Raw genomic sequence first — 8,191 nt, 5'->3', positions numbered from 1 at the left:
GTTAATTTGCTCGACTGTAGTAATCATTTCACCATGTATATGTATATCAAACCGTGTTATGTAATATGATGTATAAGATAAATATAATTTTATCTTAAAAAATAAAAACACTATGAGATATCATTTCACACCAAGATGGAAGAATAAAAGCAACAGCTAATAATCAGTATTGGCAAGGATGTGGAGAATTTCAAAGCCTCATATACTACAGGAGGGAATGCAAAATTGTGCAGCTATTTTAAATAACATTCTAGTTCCAGTTACTGTAACAGTTAAACACAGAATTGCCATGGGATCTAGCAATTCCACTCCTAGATATATACCCAAGAGAACTGAAAGCACATGTTCATACAAAAACATGCACATGAATGTTCATAGCACCATTATTCATAATAGCCAAAAAGTAAAAATAATCCATTTCCATCGACTGGAGAATCAATAAATAAAATGTGGTATATTCATACAATGGACTATTATCTAGCAATAAAAACAAATGAAATACTGCCTTATGCTAGTATGTATGGAAAAATCTTGAAAACACTCTGCTAACTGAAAGACAACAGACACAAAAGTCTATATGTTGTATAATTCCATTTACAAGAATGTCTAGAATAGGCCAATCTATAGAGAAGAAATTAGATTATTATTTTCTTAGTGAGGAAGAAAACGGGTTGGGAGGAAGTAGAGCATGACAAAGGAAAAAATATTCCTTTTTGGAGGTGATAAAATTGTTATTAAATTGACTGTGGTGTTGGTTGCACATCTGTTAATATGCCAAAAAGCACTGAATTTCGCACTTTAAATTGGAGCATTACATGGTATATGGATTGTATTTCAATAAAGCTATAATAATAAAAGACAACACATGTTCCTTATAAAACTGTGAAGAAATTCAGAGATGTGAAAGGAAGAAAAGGAAACTCCTTTCACTTTAACTTTTTCTTTTTCTTTTTTATTTCAACTTTTATGTTGGATTCAAGGGATAAATGTGCAGGTTTATTACATGGATATGTGCATGATGCTGAGGTTTGGGGTACAAATGATCCTGTCACCCAGGTACTGAGTATGGTAACCAATGGGTGGTTTTTTTATCCCATGACCCCCTCCCTCCTTCTGTCCTCTAATAGTCCCCAGTGTGTATTGTTACTTTTTTTTTGGCCACGCATACTCAATGTTTAGCTCCCACTTACAAGTGAAAACATGCAGTATTTGGTTTTCTGTTCCTGTGTTAATTCACTTAGGATAATGGTCTCCAACTGCATCCGTGTTGCTGCAAAAAAGACATGATGCTGTTCTTTTTTATGGCTTTATAGTATTCCATAGTGCATATACACCATATTTTATTTATCCAATCCACTGTTGATGCACACCTATGTTGATTCCATGTTTATGCTATTGTGAATAGTGCTCCAATAAACATATAAGAGAATGTGTATTTTTGATGGAAAGGCTTACTTTCCTTTGGGTATATACCCAGTAATAGGACAGCTGATTTGAATGGTGTTCTACTTTTAGTTATTTAAGAAAGGCCCAAATTGTATTCTTTTGGTTTCATTCATTTTTCTTAGGATTGCTTTGGCTATTGGTGGATAAACTAATTTACATTCCCACCAACAGAGTATAAGCATTCTCTTTCCTTCACTGCCTCACCAGCATCTATTGTTTTTTTATTTTATTTTATTAATAGCCATTCTGACTGGCGTGAGATGAGATCTCATTGTGGTATTGATGTGATTTCTCTGATGATTACTGATGATGAGCATTTTTTCCTGTTTATTGGCTGCTTGTATAGTATTGGAAGTCCTAGCCAAAGCAATAAGCCAAGAGAAATAAATAAAAGGCATCCAAATAGGAAAAGAAGAATAACTATCTCTCCTCACTGACAATATGATTCTATACCTAGAAAACCCTAAAGACTCTGCTGAAAGCTTCCTAGAGCTGATAAAAAAACTTCAGTAAAATTTCAGGATACAAAATCAATGTACAAGAATCAGCAGCACTTCTGTACACCACTAATGTTATAGCTAATAACCAAATCTAGACACAATCTCATTTACAGTAGCCACACCCAAAAAATGAAATACCTAGGAATACATTAATCCAAGGAGGTGAAACATCACTACAAGGAGAACTACAAAACACTGCTGAAAGTAATCACAGATGACACAAAGAATAAAAACTAACCTATGTTCCTCAACTGGAAGACTCAATATTGTTAAAATGGCCCTCCCGCCCAAAGCAATTTACAGATTCAATGTTATTCCTATCAAAATACCAGTGACATTTTTCACATAATTAAAAATCTATTATAAAATTCATATGGGACAAAAAAGAGCTCAAACAGCCAAAGCAGTCTTAAGTAAAAAGAAAGAAGCCAGAGACATAACAAAACTTGACTTCAAACTATACTACAGGGGTATAATAACCAAAAAGCACGGTACCATTACAAAAACAGACACATAGACCAATGCAATGGAATAGAGAACCCAGAAATAAAGCCACACACCCACAACCATCTGATCTTTGACCAAGTTAACGGAAATAAACAATGAGGAAGAGACTCCTTATTCAATAATGGTGTTAGGGCAACTGGCTGGCTAGCCATATGCAGGAGAATGAAACTGGATCCCTACTTTTCACCATATACAAAAATTAACTCAAGCTGAACTGAAGATTTAAATAGAAGACATCTAACTATAAAAATCCTTGAAGAAAACCTAAGAAATAACCTTCCTGACATCAGCGTTAGCAAATTATTTATGGGTAAACCCAAAAGCAATTGTAAGAAAAACAAAAATTGACAAGTGAGACTTAATTAAGTGAAAGAGCCTCTGCACAGCAAAAGAAATTATCAACATAGTAAACAACAGCTTACAGAATTGGAGACAATATTCCCAAACTATGAATCAAACAGAGGTCTAATATCTAGAATTTACAAGGAACTTAAACAAATCAACAAGCAAAAAACAATCCAATTTAAAAAATGAGCAAAGGATGTGACCAAACACGTTTTCTTTTCTTTTCTTTTCTTTTCTTTTTCTTTTTTTTTTTTTTTTAAGAGCCAGGGTCTCACTCTGTTGTCCAGGCACAACCATTACTCACTACAGGCCCAAACTTCTCAGCTCAAGTGATCCCCCCACCTCAGCCTTTTGAGTGTCTAGTACTACAGGCACATGCCACCATGCCTGGTAAATTTTTACATTTTTTGTAGAGACAGGGTCTTCTTATGTTGCCAAGACTGGTCTCAAACTCCTGACCTTAAGCAATCCTCCCACCTCAGCCTCCCAAAGTGCTGGAATTATAGGTGTGAGTCATTGTGCCCAGCTCCATTCACATTTTTAAAAAACTTTTTCTATGTTTCCCACTTGTCTTTAGGACTGATTATGTCAAAAATCCTCATCCTGAAATGAAAGACTTCGCATGATTTTTCCCATTATTTCTCCAATATCATCTTTCAATCGCTCCCGAGTTGGCACCATTTGTTCCAACTACAGAAAACTTTTCCTGCAAGCATTCCATACTCTCCTTCAAGTCCATACATTTGCACACAGTATTTTCAGGTGTTGTGGCTGTTGTTCCCTCATTTCTTCATTTTGTTACTTGTACTCATGCATCATGATTTGGCCTAGGTATCATCTCCTCCATAAAATTTTCCCCAACCCCTGGTACGAGCTGTACCTTCTTGGTGTCTAATATTTCCTTGTGCTTATTTCATGACATAATTCACTGTATGCACATTTTAAAAATTAAAAATTAGAATTAAAAAATTATGCAGCTAAAAATGGAAAAAAAATTTGGACAGTGCCTCAAAGATCTCTGGTGCAATATCAAAAGGTCTAACGTTTATATCACTAAAGTTCCAGAAAGAGCAGAAAAAGAAATTGGTGCAGAAAGTAATTTTTGCATAAATAATTGCAGAGAACATCACAAAGTTTGATCAAAGGCATGAATTTACAGATTCGAGAAATCAGTGAACTTCAAACTGGGTAAACTTAAAGAAAATCATTTCTAGACAGATTTCTAAACAATACCAAAGAAAGAAACATCTTTGAAGTACCTACAGAAAAATGATACACAATATACATGGTTAACAGTAATTTGGAATACTGTGAATTTCTCATCAGAAACCATGGAGAGCAGAAAGCAGAGAAATAATGCCTTTAAATTGATGGATTAAGATAACTGCCAAGCCAGAATTCTATATCCAGTGAAAATATCCTTCAGGAATGCAGGGAAATCCGACATTGTTAGATGATGAAAAACTAAGAGAACTAATTGACAGCTCTAAAAGAAATACTAAAAAAAGTTCTTCAGGCTGAGCATAAATGACACCAGAGAGAATTTTGGAATGTCAGGAATGAAGAAAGAGAAACAGAAATAGTAAATATCTGAGTAAATATTTTAAAAACTAGTTTTCTCCTCAAGTTCTTTTAAATATGTACTACTGTTGAAAGCACAAATTATAACATTTACTTGAGGAGTTTTAAATGTATTTAGACATATGTATTTGTATGTGTATTTAGATATAGATATGTGTAAACTTTAAAAGATCAGTGGGGGATCGTAAAGTGGTTATAAGGCTTCACTTAAAAAATGTTTATTTACAGTAAAACTCAGTTGAATTTTGAAAAAACATATTCAGTTATTTAACCAACACAGCAATCAAGATACCAAGCAGTTTCTAGATAATGAGCATAGTCATTACCCCCAAAAGTTTCCTTGGGCCCCTTTGTATTCCTTTCTTCTCTTCCCTTTCCACCGCCCCAGGCAACCAATAATATGTTTTCTGACACTATAGGGTACTTTACATTTTCTAGATTTTATATGAATGAAATCAAGCAGTATGTATCCTTTTTTGTCTGGCTTCTCTCACCCAGCATAATTACTTTGAGATTCATTTATGTTGTGTGCATCAAAGACATATATATATATATATATATATATATTTATTTATTATTAAATATATATATATATATTTAATTGCACTGATTTCTTTTGGGAAGACCAAGCCTACCTACAGATGACATACATGCCTGAAGTGTAAGTTAGAGATAAAGATTCTGAGAAAAAGCATTTGGTATGTTTCCTACACAGTTATTGGTACACTGCTGTGGATACACACTGTACCAAGGTTAGATGTCACTACTTTCTGGCAGATGGCATATGTCCATGGAAAATGCCAAAGTTTCAGAGTTAAATGAAAACAATTATACCAAAGCCATCTGTTAGTGGCTGAGCATCCAAGATCAAGTTATTTTGCCTCTCTTTTCTTTAAATTTCTCATCTTTCAAAACCAGGGAAAATAACAGCACTTCATTTGGTTTTTATGGGCACTAAAATGAGATCACATATGTAAAGCATTGAATTTGGAATTTGACACACAGCAGATAATTCAAAATGTTAGTTCTTTTTCTTTTCTACCCTTTTAAAATTGTTTTTTAAATTTTACTTTAAGTTCTGGGATACATGTGCAGAATGTGCAGGTTTTTTACATAGGTATAAATGTGCCATAGTGGTTTGCTGCACCTATCAACCCATCATCTAGGTTTTAAGCACTGCATGCATTAGGTATTTGTCCTAATGCTCTCCCTCCCCTTTCCCCCCACCACCCAACAGGCCCCAGTGCATGATGTTCCCCTCCCTCTGTCCATGTGTTCTCATTGTTCAACTCCCACTTACGAGTGAGAAAGTGTGATGTTCGGTTTTCTGTTTTGTGTTAGTTTGCGGAGAATGATGGTTTCCAGCTTCATGCATGTCCCTGCAAAGGGCATGAACATGTTCTTGCGTATGGCTGCATAGTATTCCATAGTAGAACCATAGTATTCCATGGTTCCAAGTCTTTGCTATTGTAGAAAGTGCTGCAGTAAACATACATGTGCCTGTGTCTTTATAGTAGAATGATTTACAATCCTTTGTGTATATACCCAGTAATGGCATTGCTGGGTCAAATGGAATTTCTGGCTCAGGGTCCTTGAGGAATCACCACACTGTCTTCTACAATGGTTGAATTGATTTACACTCCCACCAACAGTGTAAAAGAATTTCTATTTCTCCACATCTTCGCCAGCATCTGTTGTTTCCTGACTTTTTAATGATCGCCATTCTAACTAATGTGAGATGGTGTCTCGTTGTGGTTTTGATTTGCATTTCTGTAATGACCAGGGATGATAAGCTTTTTTTCATATGTTTTTTGGTCTCATAAATGTCTTCTTTTGAGAAGTGTCTGTTCATATCCTTCTCCCACTTTTTGATGGGATTGTTTGTTTGTTTGTTGTAAATTTGTTTAAGTTCCTTGTAGATTCTGCATATTAGACCTTTGTCAGATGGATAGATTGCAAAAATTTTCTCCCGTTCTGTATGGTGCCTGTTCTCTCTGATGATAGTTCTTTTGCTGTGCAGAAGCTCTTTAGTTTAATTAGATCTCATTTGTCAATTTTGGCTTTTGTTGCCATTGCTTTTGGTGTTTTAGTCATGAAGTCTTTGCCCATGCTTATGTCCTGAATGATATTGCCTATGTTTTGTTCTAGGGTTTTTATGGTTTTAGGTTGTAAGTTTAAGTCTTTAATACATCTTGAGTTAATTTTTGTATAAATCATAAGGAAGGGATCCAGTTTCAGCTTTCTGCATATGGCTAGCTTGTTTTCCCAACACTATTTATTAAATAGGGAATCATTTCCCCATTGCTTGCGTTTGTCGAAGATCGGATGGTTGTAGATGTGTGGTATTACTTCTGAGGCCTCTGCTCTTTTCCATTAGCCTATTTATCTATTTTGGTACCAATAACATGATGTTTTGGTTACTGTATCCTTGTTTATAGTTTGAAGTCAGGTACCATGATGCCTCCAGCTTTGTTCTTTTTGCTTAGGATTGTCTTGGCTATACAGGGTCTTTTTTGGTTCCATATGAAATTTAAAGTAGTTATTTTTTTTTCTAATTCTGTGAAGAAAGTTAATGGTAGCTTGATGTAAATAGCATTGAATTTATAAATTATGGCAATATTGTTTTATAAATTTATAAATTTTCACAATATTGTTTCTTCCTATCCATGAGCATGGATTTTGTTTTCCATTTCTTTGTGTCCTCTCTTATTTCCTTGAGCAGTGGTTTGTCGTTATCCTTAAAAAGGTCTTTCATGTACCTTCTAAGTTGTATTCCTACGGATTTTATTCAGCAATTGTGAAAGGGAGTTCACTCCTGATTTGGCTCTCTGCTTGTCTATTATTGGTGTATAGGAATGCTTGTGAATTTTGCACATTAATTTTGTATCCTGAAACTTTGCTGAAGTTGCTTATCAGCTTAAAGAGTTTTTGGGCTAAGATCATGGGGTTTTCTAAATATACAATCATGTCATCTGCAAACAGAGACAATCTGACATCCTCCCTTCCTCTTTGAATACCCTTTACTTCTTTCTCTTGCCTGATTGCCCCTGCCAGAACTGCCAGTACTATGAATAAGAGTGGTGAGAGAGGGTATTCTACCCTTTTTTATCTGGGGAAAAATTATCATCCTTGGAAAAAAAAGCAGTAGCATCTTTGAGCTTAATTGTAACATCATAGTGCCATCTGGTGACCATATGGAATGATTACATTATCTACATGGGATATTTCACATCTGACAAAAATCTACAACATGTAAATCTCTAGTGTGTTCTGGGTTAGTGTTATAAGGACAGACAGTGAGGGCTGTACTTGAGAACTGTACTCCTGAGCTACTCCTTTGGAGATCCCTCCTCTAGTTAGGCACTTTTTTATGTCAAGAGGAAAAATAAGAAGAGTTTTCCCCATCACCTACTCTAAGACGGACAGATGGCAGACTGTATAAGCAAATGAGGGAAGTCTTCACACATTCATTTGGCTCTAAGAAAGATGCTCAGAGAGGGGAGTTGGTATTTTGTCTTGTTGAGACATCTGTCCTTGAAAGATTTGGCTACTGTACCTTTGGCCTTGTCCAATCCCAAATAGGATTTTCAAAATTGAGTAACCCCGAATAACACCCAACTGTCCCTAAATGTGAAATAAAGGCCACTCTTCATTCTTCCAACTACCCTACCATGCAAATAACTGTACCATCAGAGTGCAGCCAGGGCCTTTGAATCCATCACACTTTTACCTGGGCTCAGATTTCATGAAGTACTCCAACCCCCACCTCCAGTGGCTTTGAAACAAATCTTAACAGATGGTCAATTTTGCCA

Source organism: Saimiri boliviensis, chromosome X (assembly GCF_048565385.1).
Source record: "Saimiri boliviensis isolate mSaiBol1 chromosome X, mSaiBol1.pri, whole genome shotgun sequence".
Classification (NCBI taxonomy): Eukaryota; Metazoa; Chordata; class Mammalia; order Primates; family Cebidae; genus Saimiri; species Saimiri boliviensis.
This window is presented reverse-complemented; position numbering follows the sequence as displayed.